The sequence below is a fragment of the Lepisma saccharinum genome, chromosome 2 (assembly GCF_977018435.1).
Source record: "Lepisma saccharinum chromosome 2, izLepSacc3.1, whole genome shotgun sequence".
NCBI classification, from domain to species: domain Eukaryota; kingdom Metazoa; phylum Arthropoda; class Insecta; order Zygentoma; family Lepismatidae; genus Lepisma; species Lepisma saccharinum.
In genome coordinates this window covers 149438332-149462602 of record NC_139230.1, presented here as the reverse complement: position 1 = coordinate 149462602, position 24271 = coordinate 149438332, and the positions used below count along the sequence as shown (strand labels likewise).

Here is a 24271-nt window from a genome sequence, read left to right as displayed (position 1 = left end):
CTAAATCTAATGTTGTTACTTCCAATTACTTACCCTATTGAAAATACTAGATCGATTATCTCCATTTATTAACAAGGAAATTAACTCACGAAGTTAAATTCTTACTCCCGTAGCAGAGTGATCAGCATCATTCACTCCGAAGCTAGAGGTTCCAGGTTCAAACCCTGGTCAAGGCACATTGTTTTTGTCCCATCGTCCATTTCATCTTCATTGTCGTGATTAACCCAATATGTAGAAAATTGACGTAAAATAACCAAAATATAAATAGAAACTCAAAAATCTCTACTTCACATTTGAACAAATGTTTGCTTCTCTTTAATGTTTCAGCTAAATGTATTATATTTATAAAGCTATGTGAAATTTTTAATCTGTAATATATAGAACTAGAAATTAACATTAACAACACATTTTTGCACTATATACGACTACATCATTACGTAGCAATTACAGTGTAAGTTTTCTATTATTGCACGCTGCAGATTTTTACTACAAAGCCTTCTAAAAACCAGTTCCTCTGTTATGACTTTGTTATAGTTTAATATAACAAAGTCAGCTTTGCCATGATGGGGCATAGATAATCTCGTTGCACTCAAAATTGACGTTAAACATGAGAAGCATCTTCCTATACTGTCACAGTATTGGTGGGAAATGTTAACGCTTCATCTAGTTATCTTGTAAGAAGAACAAAGCATCTTGTGCTATTTGCTGATAAATACATTTTGCTGCCTTTAAAAGGCTTAAAAGTTGCTAACAGGATTTCTGCTTAACTTCTTTGGATGTTCTGTATTGTGCTTCACCGTGTGTTTTTGATTGATTGATTGATTTGCTTTATTTTACTTCGCTTTTTTGTGCCACTTTTAGCTAATTTACGAAGATTGGGATGAGTTATGACATGATGAAATTGATGAATGGACACTAACAAACATCCATGCCCAGGCCGGGATTCGAACCCGGGACCCCTGTGGTAGTAGCGCGGTGTGATAACAACTCCGCCACGGTGGCCGGCAGAGTTCTTGTTTTAAGTCCACTTTGTGAACATATAGGCTAATCGAGACTGATTTATACATACTTGAATCTGTATTACGTATTCCAAGAAAATCACTTTTTGTCTGCAGCCATGGATAAATTTCATAGTTACCAGTTTCTATATCAGAACGTTCAATTTGTACAATTTCTTGAAAGTGAAGCCATATTCGTGACGAAGGTTAAGGATAGTAATGAAAGGTAAATTTTGATGATGTGGTTGGAAAATGAAAATACTAATTAACCCCTATGTTTATGTAATTATCTATACTGAATTCTCCATTTGTCATAGATTTAAAATTGACTTAGAAAATTTGCTAGCTACCACCCCCCTTGGCTAATGGTTATGGGCTTAAATTCTGTCCCAATTAGCCTATCTGTGCAAAAGGTGAACTTAAAACCAACTTTGACGAAAATACAATTGCTTTCCACAAACTGCAGATAAGAAAAATATATGGCAAAGTTCTTGAAGGTAATAAGCTTTTTAAAAAAAATATTTAAAACTGAAAGAATTTATCTACAAAAGAAATGCTCATATTAGGCAATATAGAAGTGTGTCATCGATATCGTAATACTTCGAATCGATATAAGTTCAGATACTTCTAATGAGTTTTAAAAAAATACTACAGTGTAATGGAAGAAAATGCAATGATACTTTGAAATAAATATACAAATGATGCTACATGAACAAGAAGGAACATGGAACTGAGGTCAAAAATAATAATAGTAAAACAGACAACAATCTTAATAGGATCCGTAAGCAGCCAGATATGCAGCGAATAAGATACCAATAGAAAATCAGTCTTTAACCAACTGAGTAATTCAGACTGATTACATCCTGTGCAAATATGCTGCATTAAAAAACGAAACTCGTTTTTAATGTCTGATTATGCTAATGAGAGATCGTAAGAGATCATGTTTAATATAATGTTATTCACGCTTTGGCGGAAGTTCGTTCTAACTCATACTAAGTAAACAAAGACCAAAATAATCTACTTTAAGAGAGAAAAAAGAACACTTTTGAAATTATATTGATAATTCATAGATGTAAGTTGCCTAGACTAAGATCGTGAAAACGACGTTCAATGAATTTCAATTCTATTTTTCAGAATAAATGCATCACATAGACATATCTATACATTTAAATTTATTTTAGGGAAATTTTTGTAAGTCTGAAATTGAAATCTACTGCATGCGCAAAGGACAATCCGCTTTGGGTCTTCTTAACATCATATAATATTTAATCTCTGAATCTTAGAGGTGAAAATGTACTAAGAATTTATTTGACTATGGTGTTTTGGAAAAAAAATATATGGGACAATGACTTGATTGATTGAGTGTTTTATGTCCACTTTTTGCACAGTAAGGATAATCGGGACTGGACCTACAGTTTAAAGTGGGCTCCGAACCACTATGTACCTCCACCGGGTATCGAACCCGGTACCCCTTGATTACAAGGCGATGACGCTAGCAGTGCCCCATTGGGGAGAACTCAATGACTTGACGCTCAAACTAACTGTGTGAAGAAGTCTATGAGCAACATGTTTCCAATGGTGAAGACATTGCGTATTCCTTATGGTACTCGTATCCAAGCAATTTGAATTAAGATGTCTTCATTAAGTTATTATTACTATTCATCAATAATGCAAATAGAACAGGTGTCTAGGTTTATCACTGAAGACACACTGAATAAGTGGCTTGCCGAAGTTGGAAGCCTTGTTATACGTAATTCATTTTGTACGCGGAAGTTGTAATAGCATGCTGATGAGACAAATTAAATCTCGTCTGTAACTTTTCAGCGTCCGGTTACTGTACTTTTAAGGACGTTGTGATTAACATCAGTTCTTGGACCTCGAGAAATTTAGTAGTTTGGCGCGTGGATAGGATGCTAAAGCTACCAGAAAATGGCTCATAATTGGTAGGCGGCACATCAAAAGAGGTATTCCGTTTGTGAAAGAACCGCGATACAACATATTCTTCACTAGGAATTCAGTAACTCCAATTTTACATAATGCATCATTTTATGTTATTCTAAATATCAGAAGTGGATGCGGAGCTACATTAAAAAATATCATCTTTAAGTTTGTTGAGGTCAGCCATATTTTAAAGTTCGATTACTTGCTATCTATCTTTCTAGAATAATAATAAGATAAGAAAATCTCCTTGACATTGCCGCCGAAAAAGAGAATACTTGTTTTAAGTCCACTTTATGTACATACAGTGGCGTGCCCAAGGGAGGTTTGATGGGGGTTATAACCCCCCCCCCTTTCGCCCAGCATTCCTAAAAAAACGTCAAAGGTAGGAAAATATGCCAAAATGAGGGCTGATTACCAAGAAAAAGAATACATAACCCCTCCCTTTTGAAAATCCTGGGCACGCCATTGTGTACATAAGGCTAATCGGGACAGGACATACAGTTTGAAGTGGGATCCGAACCCCTGTATGCCTCCACCGGGTATCGAATCGTGGATACAAGACGACGATGCGCCCAGAATACGATTGGGCCCTGAAAATGTACCTATCATATTATATTCAAGGACTGTTTTCCTTTTCTTGGTCTATCTCTTAAATTTCATATCTTTACAACATCCACGAAGAGAGATTTGTCATTTTGCTCAAATGAATTATTCTCATTAGATTTACCCTATAACTAAAATATGTTCATCTTTATTTTTTTAGGGAGCAGTAAGTTCTACCCTTTCAATTGACCAAGTTTCAGTACATGAATCCAACAAGTTCTTATAAAAAACCAGTTGTATATACCAGTTTCTACGTTGGTTTCTCACGTAACTTTTTCATTAATCCTGGGATGTACGAAACTTTCCCTTAAGCATCCAAATGTCAACCTCTCTTCCACGTAGTATACCCTGGACTCCATTCTTAGACTAACGAGCCTTTGGCGTCTGGACTCAGACCCGATATTAATCAGGGTGCGAAATCCTGGTGGGGACGGGGAGGATTTCCCCTCACCACCAACAATGTTGGCCTCAACCCCCCCCCCACCAAAAATTTCCGGGTGGGGGAGATTTTTTGTTAAAACAAACGAAAGGTAAGCAATTACTTTTAATTTAAAATATACTGAACTAAGAATAATATCGAAAAAACACACAAATTAGTGTGGTTGTGAGTATTGAATGCTTTCTCTCTCAAGAGATCATTAAACAAATCTACATCAATACGCACAATTAAAGTAAAACAAGAATGCAAGAAAATTAGAACTATGATTTGATTTAGTTTATTTTACTTCGCGTTTTGTGCCTCTTGGCTAATTTGCGAAGATGGGGATGAGTGATGAAATGATGAAAGTGATGAATGGACATTCACAAACAACCAAGCCCGACCGGGATTCGAACTCGGGACCCTTGGCGTCGCAGCGCGATGTGCTAACCACTTTTTTTTCTTTTTTTAAAGGAAATACCCTCTACACGGAGGTATCCCCCACCATTCACACTTTTTCTCATTTTTACACTTTTCAATTCTTACATTTTCTCATTTTCTTATCATCTAGACAAACACAAATACCCATGCCTTACCCGGGACTCGAACCCGGAACCCCTGGCGTTGTAGCGCGCTCTGCTAACCACTTCGCCACAGAGGTCGACAACCACTCGGCCACAGGGTCGGGCTATTAGAACTATGAAATCTAATTGATTTATATTAACATAAAGCATAAACAAAACAAGAACTTACACATAATAAAAGCACTTCAACTATTTCATAATTTATTAACATCTTTAACCAGTTACTAAAGGAATTAGTTAGCTGCTTTGCAATATCTGATATGTATAAAAGTAACAAATTAATTTCCTTTATGTAATTAATAATAATAGTAATAATAATATTAATGATTAATAATTATTAATTAATAATATTTTAATATTTTTTAATTCAGTAATTTATTTTTACTTTTAATAATACACATAGGTGGGGGAGAGGGGTTTGTAGATTAAGAAATTTCTCCCCCCCACCAGTTTTCAATGATTTTGCACCCTGGTATTAATCCTCTGTGGTGTTTGAGTTGTGCCCTATTCATGTGCAATTGTAATTAGCCTTACACCAATATGATCTGATCACTTTTCTTTGTGATCTTCTCCATTATCCAAAGTAACAGAAGAGCAAAGTAAAATAAAACAAATCTATTAGTAATCCTTACTGTTGCTTCCCCACTTTCTCTATCGTTTCTCAAAATTTCTCTCCTTTATGGCTTTATACGGGCTTACTATTTAAAATTCACAGCTATATCTTCAATGGTTTCATTGAACTACCTTTCTATCTATTTGCAGTGATAACCTATTTGTGGGTAGTAAAGAAAACATTTATCCCAAAGACGTTCTGATGGAATTATACCATTTTTATGAAGCCATTTTTCGAGATTTGCAAAATAATCGTCTACAGCATTTCACTGCTCCAAAAAAAAGTTGTCCTCCGGGTCATTTCCTTGGATTTGGGAATATATTAGAAGTCACAGGGGGCAAAATTTGGCGAGTATACCGGATGCTTAAACAGTTCAAACTTCAGTTCATGAATTTTACCCATAGAAACAGTCGATGTGTGAGCATGTGAACTGTCCTTGTGAAAGGGGACATTCATTTTGGCAAGATGCGGTCGCTTTTCTTAATATCGTCGCTCAAAGCCTGCAATAAATTTGCATTCCCTTTTTCAGGTAGCTGCTAAAAGTTTTACCCTGTGCATACCCCTTTCCTGACGGTGGTGGTGATTTTTGTTTTCTTCGGGGCGAGTTCTGTCCTGGTGCTCCACTGTCTGTCATCTCAGTTGTGTAGTGATGGGCCTAGGTCTCATCAACAGTCACGAATCGGTACAAAAATTCATTCACATTACGTTTTAAACATTGCAAACACTCAGAGATTAATTCAATAATTCAAACAAATTCTGTTCTAACGTGAGCAAAAACGACACCCATCAAGCAGAAGTTCCTTCATGTCCAAATATTCGTCTAAAATATTGTAAACACCTTCAGTGGAGATCCCCACAGTATCTGCTATTTCTCGAACTTCCTACCTCATGTGGGAGTCTATTGCTGTGCCCATCTACAATCCTCGTTCGGACGAGTTTAAATTAAGCAACCCATGAGGGTTTTCTGAGAATTAATTTACGAATGAACAGTCTTGAATTTCAGTTCGCATTCAGTGGAAATTCTTTGTCTTGGTTAGTTTGTAAATATGCTGTGTTCTTACAACATCACAAGTACGAGAGGGGCTGATAAGTTCTCGGCCTGACCCCCTTCCGCACATGTCATCCTGAAATCATTCATTGCATTTGAAACATTGATCTTTTGGAAGTTTAAGTGCCAGCTGGGATGATCGTATCACTAACGGTTTTTTCTTTACATGCCATTGATTGAACAATGGCGCAACCAAATGTGGAATTTACCAAGGAGAAGTTGCGAAGTGTCATGATGTTCTTCTTCCTGCAACAGAAGTCGCCGAAGGAACTCCATGGTTGCAAGCTAGACACATTGGGTGTACATTGCCCTTCACACTCCACTGTGAAGAAATGGTGTTCAAACTTTAAGCGTCGTGATTTTTCCACAGAAGATGGTGAAAGATGTGGGAGGCCAGTGTCAGTGTCAACTCTGGAAAAAGTGGATCAGATTCATGACCTGATTTTGAGTAACAGACGAATTTCACTTCAAGCGATAGCTGAGACCTTGCACATATCCAAAGAACGTGTCTGGTCAATAATCCATGATCAGTAGGACATGCACAAGCTTTCCGCGAAACGGGTGCCCAAACGTTTGAACGCGGATAAGAGAAACGCAAACGTGTGACATCTTCTCAGGTGATTTTGCGGTATTTTGCGAACTCTAAGGACGATTTTTTTTAATCGGCTTGTTAGCCAGGATGAAAGTTGGTTCAACTACTTTGATCCTGAGACCAAACAGCAGTCATGCGAGTGGCGCCACTCAGGGTCTCCCAGGCCAAAGAAATTCAAAGCACCGAGGTCGCAGGCAAGGTGCTTGCCTCAATATTCTGGGATAAGGATAGTGTTTTGTTATCAGACTACCTTCCAAAGGGACAAACCAAAACATCAGACTATTACTTCAGTCTTCTGGCTAAGTTAAAGGAAGCGCCGGGGAAAGTTGAGAAGAGGTGTGATGTTTCTGCAGGACAATGCTCCCGTTCACAAGGCTGAAAGAACAATGGATTTTCTGAAGGACCTAGGGTTTCAGTGCATTGACCACCCACCTTTCTCACCAGACCTTGCGCCCTCTGATTATTATCTCTTCCCTAGACTGAAAAAAGTTCTGAAAGGACAGAAATTTAGAAGTGATAACGAGGTTATAACAGCTGCCGAACAGTTTTTTGCAGACCAGGATAAATCTTTCTTTTTTTTGGAGGGGTTAGAAAAGTTGGAGCAACGAAGTGCCAAGTGTGTTGACCTACGGGGAGAATACGTTGAATAGTCTGAAACTTTCGTGCCTGTAGCTAAAGTCCTTCTGGGTTGGGCTGAGAACTTATCAGCCCCCCCTCGTATCATTATTCATTTTGCTCAGGCAAGACTCCCAAGTTGTTCGTAGAATTTTTCAGCGAAAAATGCAGGCTCAACCAGGACTCGAACCCGGGTCTCTGGCATACTGTGTCATTGCTCTACCACTAAGCTACCGAGCCGGCTTGGTTTCGCCTGATTTTTCGCTATTCACAGTATGCCAGAGACCCGGGTTTGAGTCCTGGTTGAGCCTGCATTGTTTGCTGAAAAATTCTACGAGTACATCTACTGTGTGTGCCTAATTTAAATAAATCCTAAGTTGTTCTTTTCAAGTCGTCCCTCTTAAGAAGGGACACTACTGGCAACCCTGCCACGCGTCTATAGAAATTACGTCATAGCGATCGTTAGCAGTGTTGGATTGCATACATGCAGGTTAGATTTCCAACGCTTATATACTCTGTCCCGGAAATCTCTGGAGCGAGTAAACGAAAATAATTCTCCGCGCAAGTGATGCAGCGAGAACACGTGCGAGGGAACGGGATTGCTGAGTGGGGGAAAGAAACTGCAGTTACCAGCCTTTGCAGCAGCGTGTACTGCTTCAGCTCCGCCCATTCGCTTTCTCCCCATCTCGGCCTTGCTCCAGAGATTCCCGGAATAGAGTATAGTGCAGAAAACAAGAGTTTTCGAGATAATCTTTACAAGGAAGAGTTATTTGTTTTTATGATATCTACTAGCACCCAACTTTTGTTGATTTTATGACACTTTGTAAACACACACACACACACACATACATACTTCAAACAAAGGAGGATAGTGAAGTTTCTATATGAAATAATGAGGACAATCCACCGATTTGTGTAAATACTCCGTGAAGAGGAAAATAAATAACTGACTTTTGCAACTTAAATCACGATATTTGTTCTAATAAAAGTAGATACACCGACAATGGACTTTTGCAATTGCGCCATGTGCATTGACAATTGATTATCGGAGATAAGTGTGTGCTCTTGACTGCAGGAAGTGAGTCCCTTGTTGAAGACAATAGATACTGCTTGACAAAACAAATAACCTTATTTTTCATTTCAGGGAGAGGCAAGTGAGGGGAACAAAGAAAAAGGTTGCTATTTTTGCGCAACGTAAGCAAGAAAGGAGAAATAATGGCGCTGACCTGCATTATTTAGAAACAGGGAGCAAAGAACTGGCACTTATGAAGTGTTGCAAGTTACTTGCACTTAACGTGAACCATATAGGTGATTTGGGGAGGTGCACCAACATGATGTGCTGTGTAGTTAATATTGCTAGCAAGCATTAAGGAGGCAACATTACGTTATTATGATACAATATGAAATATCTCTGTTTCTCTCCTTGGCGTGCCACTTCAGCCCTGAAGTGAGGTATAAAATTCAACTCACTTCGGTCATGTCAAACTAACTAACTAACCCTCTAGCCTCCTTAAAACCGAAGTTTTATGGCTGCAGTGACACAAGCATCCATCTGTCCCTATCCTGGGCAACATCAATCCAATCTTTTCCATCCTTACCTTTTTCATTTAGGTCCACTCAACGTTATCCCTCCACCTTCATCTTGGCCTTCCTACTAGTCTCTTACCATCAGGTTTCCAAACAAGAATCTTTTAGATTCTTCTTTCCTCTCCCATTCGTGCCACATGGCCTGCCCACCTAGGTCTTCTTGATTTAATTATTTTATAATAATATCTGGACATGATTTCCGTCATATCAAGACACAAATATGTGGCAGAGACTTCTAAAAAATCCTTCAACCCCAATATTTTTTATGGATATCTTATGTTCATATTCACTGTAGGGCCTTTAAGATTTGGGACCCTATTCATTTCTCCATTTTTATCAGTGCATCATAAACTTAGAGAGATAAAATTCTCCGACAAGGGCATCTCATTAATAACTCGAAAATTGAACCACAGACTGGGCTTCCCAAATGGTGTGACTGTTTATTCTAGTAGTCATAATAAACCAGTGTCTCAGAAAAGAGAATAACAATAAACTCGTGACAATATAGCCACCACCAGCCTAATGAAACATTTGAAGTTTCTACACGTGGTCGTTTCACCTTAATTTCTTTAGAAATACGCCTTGTATAATGCATGTCTATCCAATACTTTCTTTCCTCGACATACTCTACTAATTACTTAATTCAGCGGGGCCGCGGTGGTCTTGTCGGTAGGGCGTCTGACTGCCACGAGGGAGACCCGGGTTTGATTTCCAGGGTGAGTAATCTAAGGTCGGATTTTTCCCTGCCTTATCCCCGCACAAAGTGGCTCTGGGGTTTACCCAACCTCAAATTAATGTGTACCTGGGAGCAACCCTGGGGGGAGGGAGTGTAAAGGCGGCTGGTGCTGATCACATCACCTTCAAAGTGGCCTAGATCGCGAATGTTTGTGGCCCTACCCCCACATCCCCTAAATTTGCCTTCATGGCACGGTGCTATATGCACGGGGAACTTTGCAAATAATGTAAACCAATTATATTTATTTGTAAATACAGATTGTTCTAATTGAACGAATAGGATTTATCACGATACACACATATGCATTTCGTGAAGGCATAAGGGAATACGGATAGGGCCTCACGCATTAACCATCTCAACCATTTGTGAAGGTGGCTGATTGATTTGGTTTATTTTACTTCCCTTTTCTGCCACTTTTGGCTAATCGCGAAGATAAGGATGAGTAATGATATGACGAAATTAATGAAGGGACATCACAAAGAACACCCAAGCCAGGATTCGAACCCGAGACTCCTGGCGTCGAAACGCGATGTGCTAACCCCTCCGCCGCTTGTAATTCTTAGGTATTATCATTTTACATTTCAACGTTCCTAGAAAAGACTGCTGTAAAATATTGGAGATATACCAGACATATTTTATCTGGAAACTGGATTGTTTGTCATGTTGCAGGACATACAGATAAATCAAGTCTTGAATCAGTTCCGACAACGTTTATTGTCAAACGGAATGGCCAAGGAGTGAAAACAACTATTGCGTTACATAAATTACTTCTTTTAGCAAGGTTGTAAAAAAGCTTGCAGGAAAATATACAAGAGCAAGACGATGTCCAACATTGGACCACAGTATGCGTACATGTCTTCCATGAGCATTTCTTACTTCATGTTTCCTTTCAAATTGTGTTTACTGTTTTTGTAGTTTTCAAACCTATGATGTACGTGACTTGCAAAGCGACACGTCCTTATTATTTATTTTATTTGCAAATGTCAGGAAAGATGTGTTTATCTTCGTCGTCTCCATATACTGAGAAATATGATTTCTGTCGATAACTTCTGTTTCTATTTTTATCATTTCATGCCGTTTTTCTACCTCCAGGCTTATCGCGACGAGGAGGATGAGGAAATAGATGAGAGAAAAGTGTAACGAAACAAATATAACATACCCAGAAATAGAACCTATGATCGTCGAGTTCATAAGATCTCAGATTCGTTTATGTGAAATTACTCTATAGACACAATCAGAACTGTGAAATAAAAAAAAAACTGTTCAAATGGAGGGAAAGACTTGCCTCGCAGATTCGAGAGACAGAGTGTAAGTCCAGAGAGTCTGGAACAACGCCGCACATAGCGGTAGAGTAGAGGAGAAAGCGAGTGGGCGAAGTGAAACAGTGCGTGCAGCTGCGAAATGCCTCGTTGCCTCCTTCATGCATTCCGTTGTCCTCTCGGCGTTCATTGGTCGAGCCCTCTGGAGACATTACGTGCGCAGAGGCCTTGTTTCGTTAGCTTGCTCCACAGACTCCTGGGACAGGGTAACTATAGTTCCTAAGTTAGCTCGATTTTATTCACCCTCCGCTTGAGCATGGATAACCGGCCATGGCTGTGTATTCTCCTTCCAGTGAAACACACCCACCCCGGTGAGAGCACAAATTTTCGATCTTAATTCAATCAATGTGCCTCCTCCGGGTATCGAACCTGGGCCCCTTTATTACAAGGTGATGACTTTACCACTACCACTATGCCATCGGGGAGGCCAAATTAAGCTTTGATAGGGGGGGAGGGGGTTCAATCCTCGAAAGCTAGTTAAAACGGCGATGGGGCTCAATGTGCTGACCAGTTGTCACACTGTGATTGATTTGATTAATTTACTTCGTTTTTCTTCTACTTTTGACTAATCGTGATGATGAGGAATAATAATGATGAGATGAAATTGATGACAGAAGCACGCGGACAGAACACAACACAAGCTCCACAGAGAGATTATATTGGCTGTGAGCTCTGATGCCGGAGTCTGTAACAATGCAGCCCAGTGTACTACGTGGAAATGAGATTGACACTTGAACGCCTTCTGAAAAGACCACTCACACTGAAACACTCTTAGAACTTGCATTGAGAGTTTTGAGTTTTTTACGTCCACTTTATGCACAGATAGACTAATCGGGCAGGGAACGAACCTACAGTTTAAAGTGGGATCCGAACCACCATATGCCTCCACAGGGTATCGAACCCGGGACCCCTTGATTACAAGGCGACGACGTTACCATTTCGCTATCGGTTTTTGTGCTTGCAGATCTTGTCTTCAAGGAGATGTTCTAGAGTTCGATTTTTTCTTTGAATGAACTTTGTCAAGAAGAGCAGATAAAGTGGCGATGGAAGTCAATGCGCTCACCACACGACCCCTATTACAAAAACCGCTGAGCAGGACTTCGCCTGTAAACAATCCACATTAATTTCAATAAATGGAAAACTAATAATTTTTGACCTGAAATTTATCGAATTGCACGAATACGTGAATACACACCCACATTTTTATGCCTGGCAATGGTTCTTCATTTGAATGATGTAAACTTATATCAGTGATGAAAAAGACAGGTCATAAAAGTAGCAATTTTTAAAAAAATACTTATTTCTAATGCTGTAGAGAGTTTTGAGTGAATGGCAAATTTCGTACTCACCCATCTTTACTTGAGCACGAATATCCTTAGTTCTTAGCCGTTCTCTCTCTCTTTGGTCACTAAATATGACTCTTTCTTGCAAATGGCAAGTGCGTACTAGCGTTGTAATGCATTAGTTATTGACACGTGTGTTTAGATACCGTAGTTAGCAAACGTCTGCTCATGACATACCGATCAAGGTTCTGAATGAGAATAAAAGTGCCAAGAGTTCTTGCTCGTAACTTGGGTACAAGAGATGACTGAGGAATTTTCTCTTCTTCACATGGTGTGAGCTCAAGGACTGAAGCACATCGTTAATGGGGTGACATAACGAGGCCCACAAGTTACTTGACAGTCTGAAAGGAGTTACCATGTCACAAATTTTGTTATGCATGATGCAATCTTATCATGTGTTAAGAGGCGACATTGTTCTTGATTTTAATTCTTGATTCAATATTGTTTGGAAAGAAATGTTATATAGTCAAATTGATTTCGTAGCTTTAGTTAATACATTTTTATGTGAAACTCCAACTCGGATATTTTGACCTCACACTATTAATCCAACAGTAAATTGGAGGATCAAAAAAATATTTAGTAGAAAGTAATGCCAAATTAGAGGCCCGCCGTCAGTAGTGATTTCAGTATTTTCCTAGCTTGTCAGGTATACCAACGAACAATCTGTGTATCTCATTTACTCTAATACTAGTGCAAATAACAGTTATATTTCATGGTTCTGCGCTGCGACGCCAAGGGTCCCGGGTTCGAATCCCGGTCGGGCTTGGTTGTATGTGAATGTCCATTCATCAATTTCATCATTTCATCACTCATCCCCATCTTCGCAAATTAGCCAAGATGCACAAAATGCGAAGTAAAATAAACTAACTCAATCAATCAATCATGGTTCTGAAAATAGATTTCTATACATCAAGGAGTGCGAAAGTCAATTTTCTTCGTTAACTGTTCTTTTCTCTTTAATTTCTGCATGTGTTTAAGTCCAGACTTTCAAGTAGAACTCACTGAAATACAGTTTAACTCAGTATTGAAAGCAATATATCGTGAGGTGAGAATTTTCTCTTTCTCATTATTGCTGTCACAGCAGTGTTCCTCAACGGGCCTGTTTGCTTCTTGTAATTTAGTGATGCTTGAAGAACTCATCTGTGCCAGGACTACCGTTACGAAATGCGAGACCCTGTGCGACTATCCGCGACGCCTTTATGTTTTGAAAAGTGAAAAATTCGACACCTTACGACAGGGAGTTGCGGTGTGCAGTCTGAAGAATTTCGACATGATAGTTATGAGACCCTATTTACGAACTGAATTTTCCATGGCTGATCTAGAACATTCTAAATACCGGCCACGAAAGAAATTGGGGTCATCCTATCATGACAGGCGATCGATATTTTATTTTCTACAGAATGAAAGTTAATTTCTGTTACTATGTTATATCTGGTATAGTGTCGATTTTGTACAACAAATTTCATATTTAGCGGTTAACTCAGAGGTAGAAAAATGTTATTAATTGACTTGAATATAAACACAAAGACGGCTTATCGATAGTGGCGAACAATTCAATAAACGCAGTCTCCCAAAATTGTTAATTAATAACCCCTTCATCAATAATTGATTTCACAAATTCAAATACCGGTAAAAAGTAATAAGTAAATATTTTAAATTATACCCTACCCTATAGCGCTACAGCCCAATATTGGGCCCTGGCTTACCTACCGACTGCTGGCCTCTCTCCCACGCGGGCCACCAGGGGGGCGTGGAGATTTGCAGCCAGACTAGGGGGACGGGTGGTCGGCCCGACCAACCCCCAGCCGTTGTAGGACTTCGCGACCGGATTACGCTCACTCACTCGGAGCTCCCCAATTTCCGCACGATGGTGAGTTGCCACCGGACCTATACACAGGCCGAAAATTCCCGGAAACTGAACCCGGATCGAATTCATGCCGTCCCGCAGCCGCCATCCAAATCAAGGTGCCTTAGATGGCACGGCCACGGAGAAGGACTATTTCAAATTATACTAACCTACATTACATACTTAAAGCATATTATTAAATAAATATGTTTTTCTTGTTTGTTATCTCGAAGGTTCAGTAGTGAAATAGATTTCGAACATTTGTCACTTTAAAAAATGATTGTGCTCATCTCCTTGCTGGAGTAGTTACAGTAACGTTCTGTGAAACTGGAGATCGAAGGTTCGAATCTTGGTTAAGCATGGCGGTTTCATTTCTTCATGTATTTCATGAACTTACCATTCGTCATCATTTGCAATTATAGGACCTAACTTCAAGGTCAAAATATACATGTAAAACTAAATAGGAAACAGCAATATAATTTACAACACTACGATGCATTTAATGAAAGCTATATTATTCTTGTCAATGCTCAATTATGGATATTATAACATCCCTAAAGTCCAGTTTGTAAGTCGTGGCTCTTCAAGGGCTGTTGCTGCACAGAGTATAGTTTAGTTTAGTATATCATGTATTTATGCAGGTTATTTATATTTTGTATACTTAATTGATTAGTAGTATTTCGACGGTAACAAAGCTTGATTATTTATGATACAAATCGTACTCAGTTAGTAATCTACCGCAGGCTCAGTGGCCGAGTGGGTGAAGTGGTTAACTTTCGATCTCGTCACTGAAGTTCCCGGGTTCGAGTTCTCACATAGGCAAGGGTACTCCTTGTAAGTGTGCCTTCATCAATTTCATATCGTCACTTAACTTCATGGTAGCGACTAGCCAAAAGTGGCAGAGAAGCGACGCTAAATAATAACAATACACGTATAGTATACTACCTTGAAGATGAAGCTCTTTGAAACCAAATCCTGAAATCCCAACACGAAGTTGCCTTTGTTTGCGGTTCCTTGTTTCACTTAACGGGCCTTTTTCTGTCTGATGCAGCACTCACTAGTCACAATATGACACACTAGTCACTAGAATTATGTGTAGCTTAGACGTAATTAAATTTCCATTTTTTCGGCCTAATTCATTCACTGACTAACACTGTAATGTCTCATGTGTTGTTTGCTTCACAAGCATCTGCCGAAAACTTAAAAACAACTCTTACTACACGAAGGGTTTACCAACAATTTGAAAGAGAACTAGATGGTCGACCACACACTGAGTATCGATAGCGCACTCTGCTGTACCCGAGTTGGAAACGATGAATTGCCTAATAAATTTGCTTGGATGACGGTCGTTGTTAGTGTAAGTATGCACGTGTAAGCAAAATGTTCCAATAATAGAAATATGAAACATATGTTTTTTTTGTATTGTGCAACACATAGGCAAAACAGTGCGTATGTCAGGGGCAAAAGTGTGTCATATGAAGGCTTATGATTAACGCATGAAAGGTAGTCGTGTATGTGAAAATGAACGAAAGCATACATGGTGAGTTTTTAATTGTTTTAGTTGAGTTTTTTATGCTAATTTGCCTACCTTTTAATCAGCCGTTGGTTTTTTAAGTTATTATTATTATTATTATTATTATTATTATTATACCATGAGTCTCATTTATATGCAGTAAACGCACTATCAGCTACATGTACCTTCACATTGCAATGTGAAATATTATTTATTTAACAAACCCCTCATTCAAGCAACAGGAAAAGCATTGCATTAAAAAGGACAAATTAGTGAAAATAATGCAATCGCGAAAAGATTGGAAATATAGCGCACGTTAGACTTGGGAAAGACTACATAATAATTCGGTAGTTTAATGCACGTCCTTTATGTTACTTAAATGTAACCACAACGAAGAAAAATTGACGAGGATGATGGAAGTAAAGAAAAGAACCCGGTCTTTGATAAAGGTACGATTCCAGCTTTAGGCTTAAGTGATTAAAGAAAACCACAATATAACCCCGTGAAATATATTGCGTACGAAATAAATATTAAAAAATAATATCTCACACATCACAAACAATGCATAACAAGCTAACTAACTGTCTGGTATTCCTAAACCCGAAGCTTTACTGGCGCAATAAAACATGTCTTCCACCTTTCCCTATGCTGGGCAAGATCAATACGCTGTAAATCATTCTTTGCCAGTTTCCTTCAGACCCTTCTTAATATTGCCTTAAAAATGTATAACGTTAGACAGGATAAGCATATAATTGATTATTGATACATTCATGTTTTGAGATAAATGGACAAGCTCATCAATTTTTATGGGTGTGTCAGTGGCGCATACTGGGTTAATAACCTGGGCTATCGCACCATATCATAAGAGTTCGAATGGATAAAAATTTGCTGGTGTGGGTGTTTTTTTTTAACTCATTTGGGGTGTCGGGTTGAAGTGATGTGACTGTGATTAAAAATATATACCTCATAAATAAAACATGGAAATGTACACTGTCAGTAAGGAAAGGATTTCAAGAATTTCATTCTTATTTGCATAAATAAGATGCCCATATTGTGAAATATTATGTAGGCCTATATACGAGAATAAAAATAAAATTTCAACCTACCTATTTTCACGATTTTATTTCACGAAATTACATGCTGGGAAAAATTGGTTTGCAACATTGGCACAGACTGTTGAGGAAGTTCAGAGAGTTTTTCCCCCACCATATGCAACCCTGATCTCTCTCCTGTAACAATTTGGCTCCACAATTTCCCGATCCTGGGGAAATTACATGCTGGGAAAAATTGGTTTGCAACATTGATCGGGTGATCTTTGTGGTAGCCTTGTCACGCTTGCCCGTCACCACCGTGGAGTTGCCCGCCGGCGCTGGGCCAGCCGTCTCGCGAATTCAAAGAAAACGGGCAATGTTTCCAACTCATAAGAAATCAGGTTCACCTTCTTATTGAAATGAAAACCTTTATGCACATTTTCTGATAGATACTTTTCCTGTATTTTATTCACTGAGCCTGGGATTCGCAGATAGCCTAGATAGCCCCGAATATACGCCTCTGGGGTGTGCTGGATGGAAATATTTTTGCAGGGGAGGGAATTTTTTTAAATGCCAACCGTCGAGACGAGAAAGATTCACCATTTCCCGACTAAGTCGGGTAATTTTCGGGACGTGAACATCTCGAATTTTCAATTTTCCTCTCAAGTGATTATATTTGCTTTTCTGGAATTAAAACTGGCAATTTCCAGTAAGTTCCAGATGCTTATAATGGAGAAAACTTCGAGATTTAACCACTGTTGAACATGATCCTTTGGAATTTCCCGACTGTTTGGAATCCCGAAAAGTTGGGAAATCTTTCCCGAAGTTGGAATCGGCACGGGAAATTTTTCGAGATACGGCACACCAAATTTTATCCTGATGACGTCTCGTCAGGTAAGATTGATAATGATTCCATAGGACTGCTTTCAGTGCATTCTTCGACTAAGAAACTGTGTCAGTGGCAACCTTGGATATGTGCTGCATGGTTGTATACTTATACAGAAAATACTTGCCGTGTCTCGAGGGCTCGTATCGTTGAAACGAGGAGAATATCATTACAGAGAATAACAAATCTAGAAGAACATCATTAAGAGAAATCATTTGCCGTGATGTCCTCTACACAGTATAAAGGTTTGCAGTCTCACATGTCGGCATATGCATATTATAAACATTATTCCTGTAGGTAGTACTTGGTTGGATCATTCGAAAGTTAGGAAATGGCTGCAGCGTTGTTAGCACATCCATAGTTGAAATTTTATCCTCTTGAATTGAACTTTCAGAATAACTCAAAAGGGTATTTCTAAAAATCTCGGTAACATTGTTCACATTAATCTTTTGTCACTGTGTACACAAAAGCTCAGATAAATCGTTTTTGATATGACACAAACAATTCTCGCGATATGATAAGTAACAACAATTTTGTAATGTCCAACACGTGAGTGAAAAATAAAGAAGTCAACAATTTCAGACTTCGAACATATCAACCTTGGTTCACGTGTACATTAGTTAGTCGTGCATTACTTATCATTTCAGGAAAATATCATGCCAATAGTACTTAGAGAAGGTGCAAATCTAGAGCATTATGTAGTGAGTAAAAATTTCCAGTGTGTTCGGAGGGTATCAATAGCGAGTGTCAAACTAATCCGACTTTTTATTGTCTACACAATCGACGAAATAAATATAAATAACGTTTATTGAATAAACCAGACTTAAAGCAATTATGACTGTGCCTAATTCCTGTACTTAGAATATCATATGTGCTACCTTACTCATGTGTTGAATTGCGTGTTCACAATTACATGTGCATACACGTAATTAAAAATCTGTATCTGTGTTGATAACAGCCTGAAATGTAACACAGTTTCAAAGTTTCAAAACTGTCGTATGGCGTTTCGTACAGACGTTCTTTTCATGAATTTCTACATACAGAACTGTGCGAATTAATTGTGACAATGTAAGAAAATATTTGTTTTATTTACTTTGCCTCAATACCATTTTAGGGGTGTAAGGGGCAACCCTTTCTGGAGACACGAAAATGTCAACCTCTCTTTCACGTAGTACACACTGTACTGTATTTTGCAGACTAACGAAGCTCTGGCGTCTGAACTTACAGCCAGTATAATCCTCTGTGGGGTTTGTGTTGTGCGTTGGCCCTGTGTGTTTGTGATTGTCTCTTCATCCATTTAATCTTATCACCTACTGGCAGATACAGCTCATTTCCGAACTAGAATCTGTTCACTAGTTTATGCATGCGTAGTTTTTCATTGCAGTGTTGCAAGATTGATACATCACGGAAAAGGGGGTCCTATAATTGTAGAACTTATGGAAACTCCTCGTCAGTAAATCTAGTGTTTGAAGCTTACTGGAATATACAGTAGAAGTGGGTGCATGCCAGGTCTGTATCCAAGGGGGGGGGGGGTGGCAAGGGGCTATGGCCCACTCCTCGAGCCATGAAATATTTTAATGCAAATCAATTAATTATTTAATAATTTACATACATTTTCATGACAATACACACACACACACACACACAAGCACAGTTTCGAGCTTGGCCTCCCCACCTCAAAAAAATCCTGGATACGGCCTGGTGCATGTCACCAAAACAAAATGGAAAATGTGGAAGAGAACACAAAAGTCACAAAGAACTGTTCAAAGTATAGTAAGGAAGTGTATGATATTGCCAGAAAAAAGGGTCAGGTTTGCAGCTGGAGGTATTCATATGAACTCATCCACGGTGCACCGTCGGATATTAGAAGCTGGAAGACCTGTGCGGATATCTCTCAAAAAATACTCCTCATAGCAGAAATGAAGAAGAAATGTATGAAATGTGCTAAAAAAAATCAAGCATTGGATTAATGATCGGGAAAGAGTGATGCTGAGAGTTGAGTTAATTTTTTATCCAAGGATACAGAAAAATCCTATGCCAAAACAATGGCCGAGAAGTACTTTTATAGAAGGGTGTGAACCTCCTAGTTAAAAAAATGTTTTCGGTGTGATTTAGCTTTGGAAGACCTGGAAACTTTTGTCCTATTGAAGGAATGATGAAGGCAGAGAAATACCGAGACATTCCACAACGGACGGTCTTCGCTAATGGCAATATTATTTTCCAGCAGAACATTACTCCTTGTCACGTTTCCAATACCTAAACGAAGTTCAAAATAAGTGAGCTATTTGTGAAATTACTTGCAGTTAAAAGTGGCCACATCAGAAACTGGAAAACCTTGTAACACATTCATGTATAAAAGGTATGTAAAACATTTTTAACTCCAACGTTGTCCCAGTTAATCTGCACAGTACGGTATGCTTACGATTATATTTATCTACATTATTGTTGCTCACAAGAATTATCACAGTTAATTATACAGGTAGAATTTGCAAGTTTTCGAACTCACATTTCCACAATTTACTGAAAAATGTTTGCAGTTCTTGTTGAACTGGAAATATAAATCAAAATTGTGATATAAGTTGTCATTTTATATGAATAATGTACTCTCTAATAACCGAACATATATTAAACACAAATCTCTTGAACTCTCAGCTCGATAACCACAATTTCTATTTTTTTTCCTCCAGATTGACATCATAAATATCTTGTGAAGCACTATTTTCGAACAGATAACATTGTATTTAATCGTTGACACTCGAGAAATTGCGTCCTAATTAGTGAAGGAGAACCCGACCAATGTGGTAATGTGCTACGATGTCGGAGGTCTAAAGTTCGAACCCGGGTTTGGGCGTGAGTGCATCATTGTGTTTGTTCTGTGATCAGAATAAGTTAATCGCTCATCGTCTGGATTAAGCCAAAAGAAAGAAATAGAAAGAGAAAGGCAAGAGAGAGAATATCCACCTTAAAAAGCGTTCGAATGGGTAAAACAGATTTACATTCGTCTTTAAATACCAAGTTACATCTAGAACATGTTAATGATGATGGCATTTGTTTCAGTGGCGCAACCACAGGGGGGCATTGCCCCCCCCCCCCAACCTTGGTCAGAAATGAGTTCTAGGGGGCAAGGGAGCAAACATTGACGGCCAAGTATCTGCAGGGGGAATCACCTCCCACAACTTCATATTTTATACAAATAAAAAAACTTTTCGTAAAATTTTCTTGCTTGCTTCGCTCGCAATGCCTGCTCTTCTTAGTCTTATCAAGGGTCCCCCCCCCCCCGATGGCGCTGTGGTAGCGTCATTGCCTTGCAATCAAGGGGTCCCGGGTTCGAACCCGGTGGAGGCACCTAGTGGTTAGGATCCCACTTTAAAATGTAAGTCCAGTCCCGATTAGCCTTATTGTGCATAAAGTGGACTTAAAAACACCAAATCAATCAATAAATAGTCTTATCAAGTTCAGACCGGTTGCTGGGTGCCGAACGATCTAAATGAAAATAAGCTGTAAAATTTATTGATTGGTTTGTGGTTTTAAGTTCACTTTACGCACAGAAAGAATAATCGGGACTGGACCTACAGTTTAAAGTGGGATCCGAAACACTGTGTCATGTGTCTCCAGCGGGTATCGAACCCGGTATTCCTTGATCACAAGGCGACGATGTTACAATTACACCATCGGGGAGGCACAAAAGTTGTAAAATAGAGAATGCATTGGCGTCGCGTGAAATTATTTGCGCCCTATTAAATCAATATTAATTTCATGGATGTTTCATCATATCATCACTCACCCCCAAATTTGCCAGACTTGGCACAATAAGCGAAGTAAAATAAAGAAAATCAATAATAACAATAACAATAATAACATTACTATTATTAGCATTATTATTTAAAATAATAATAACAACAATAATTAATATTATTATTATTATTGGTACATTTATCCTGGTACTTGCCCCCCCCCTCAGACAAAAATTTGTAGTTGCGCCTCTGATTTGTTTATAAATTACGTTCCTGCGCTTGTTAATATTGTGTATCACATAATATTTCATTTCTATAACGATATAAATTTTAGCCTATCAGGTACATTTTCTTTACACGAAAATGAAACGTTCTGTCAATTTTCTTGCATGCAATGATAAAATACATATATATAGCCTACATAATACACATGTAAAGTGTGCTTTTATAATGTTGCATTCAGAATTAAAGCTGATTACAATCGGCCATGATCCATTAATATATCGTTGCTTCAGCTTCAATACATTCATTTAAGGTATGGGACAATAATAATAGAAAAGAAAGAAACATTGTTGTGTGTACTTCTATAAATATGCAAATTCATTATCGGCCAAAGATTTGTTTCCAATGAGATCTGCACGCGATGTATTGAATTATTATTATTATTTAAAAATTTCAAAATCAACAATTAAAACTCTGTAGATAATTTGAGACATTTATTCTGTTACTGTAGATGAAATAAAATTGTCTTATTTCTACATGTATGTAAAGCGTTATTCTTTGTGGAAATATGCATCTTACAAGGACGTATCCATCGGGGACAGGAGCACTTGCTCCCCTCTGGAAAACGAATGGTGAAAAATTTCATTTGGTTAATTGCTGCTTTTACAAAAGTAAAATAAACGTTATTCCTCTTTCAATTAATTCAAAATAGAGCATTTGCACAATTTCCAAGTATATATTCCCTCCTTGCGAAAATGTTGTTTGCCCTCCTGGAAAAGTATTTTCTTTTGCTCCCTTTGAAAGAAAAAAAGATTTGTTCCACTCATTTGAAAAGAGAAACTTTTGTACCCCCTTGGAAGAATATATGGAAAGATGAAACGTGATATAAATACTTAAATCCATTTCAAAGTAGAGTTAGGTCACTTTATATTAATTAAACATACAACTACAAAATAAATATCACCTTAAGATTGGTCAAGCGTCAATATTTATATTAGACTCCATTATATTGTCACAAGGCTTTGAAGCTTTCTCTTTAAATATTAATTACTTGATTGCACTCTTCATATATCAAACATCGCGCTACGACGCCAGGGGTCCCGGGTTTGAATCCTGGCCTGGGCATGGATGTTTGTGAGTGTCCATTCATCAATTTCATCACATCATCACTAATCCCCATCTTCGCATATTAGCCGAAAAGTGGCACAAGAAGCGAAGTAAAATAAAAACAAATCAATCAATCATATATCAAACAATGGTACTTTTAAATTTAGATTTAATTTAAGTTGAAATCTCATTTCCCCAGGAGCGCAGATTGGACTGCCACTGGCCTGGCGAAAAGAGATAGGGCGCTGAAAAATGGGATGAATACCAGCACCTATACCAGCGGTCAAGGCACAACGAGCGAAGGTCAAGATTGATATATTCCCTTATACGATGTAGCAACGTCCAACGTGCAGTGTTGCCTTGTCCAAGCGTCAACCCTCCCCGCAAAGGGAAATAGACTCTTGTCATCCTTGAGCATTCCAACAAATGTTGATGCAAATTTTGCATTAAGTATAATACAAAGGTGAACTACCAAACACGAGCAGACATCGTAATTTTGAGGGTAAATCCAGTCGTGAGCAGGTGCTCTGCACCTACATGGCAACAGCGTAAATTCTGCCAGACGTCAAATTTCATGTATCCGAGTGTATGTTCATGGTTGGTTGGGCAGTTAATCACTAATTTACTTTACTTATTTGAATTTATGTCTTTTCGAGTCGTTGTTCTATTAATGCCAACTTTAGAAATATTTGAGGAAAATCTAATGGCGATGCTAAATTAAGGCCTATGATGGTATTTCCTCACTCCACCTCCGGAAAATTGGCTGCTTCCTGGCTCACCTGTTTCACAGATACAATAAGTTTCCTACCACTAAGTAATGACATCAATTATAAACAAAAAATTACCATTCACGTGTTCTGCATTAACGTTTGGACTTCTGGGAGAATTCTGCACATGAACACATGATTTACATGTAAGAACTTGAAAGTCAAAATTTTTTATTCCATAATTGCTTACAAGAGAATTTTATACACCGTCGTCGCCTTCTAATCAAGGGATCCCGGGTTCGATGGTGGCACATACTGGTTCCGATCCAACTTTTAACTTTACGTTCATTCCCGATTAGACCTTCTGTGAATAAAGTGGACTTAAAACCAGTCAAACAAACTCAAAAATTGTACAAAACTGGCAGCATTACAACCCGCCTCCCCCAAATATGAAATTATTCCTTGGTCTTTACTGGGAAAAAAGTTTAATTTGTCATTTTCTGAGCTCATCCCAAATTCCTTGGACACACAGAAAACAAGAGTTTTGGAAGTCACGGAAAAGCTTTCCGAAGCATTAGAAACTAAGGTAACTTACCTAACCGTCTTGCTGCTTTTCGTTTTCCAGCTGCTAGCGCTGGAAGGATCATGAACTGCTATGAGAAAGCTCGACGTTGCACAAAGCCAGGAAGACAGCTAGGAGTAAACGCTTTCGTCGCGACGAACAGGAATTACTTCACTCAAGACAACTCGCACGACAAACACACCGATCCTCTTCCGCCCGGTAGAAGAACAGAGTAAGCGTGATTGCAGCGAATTCCTAAGTCACGT

At 38.6% G+C, this 24271-nt stretch overlaps 1 protein-coding gene across 2 annotated transcripts in view; it reads right to left on the bottom strand.

Moving 5' to 3' along the window:
* The window catches only part of LOC145984143 (solute carrier family 41 member 1-like), a 251261-nt gene that overhangs the window by 141579 nt on the left and 85411 nt on the right, over nt 1-24271 (bottom strand). Inside the window, exon 1 of one of the 2 annotated variants that reach the window (XM_083117594.1) lies at nt 24039-24241. The exons of the other annotated variant lie outside the window; for it this stretch is intronic. The gene's annotated coding sequence lies outside the window, so the exon portion shown is untranslated. Of the gene's footprint in view, nt 1-24038; nt 24242-24271 lie in introns of those variants that run through there. 2 annotated transcript variants of the gene reach the window in all.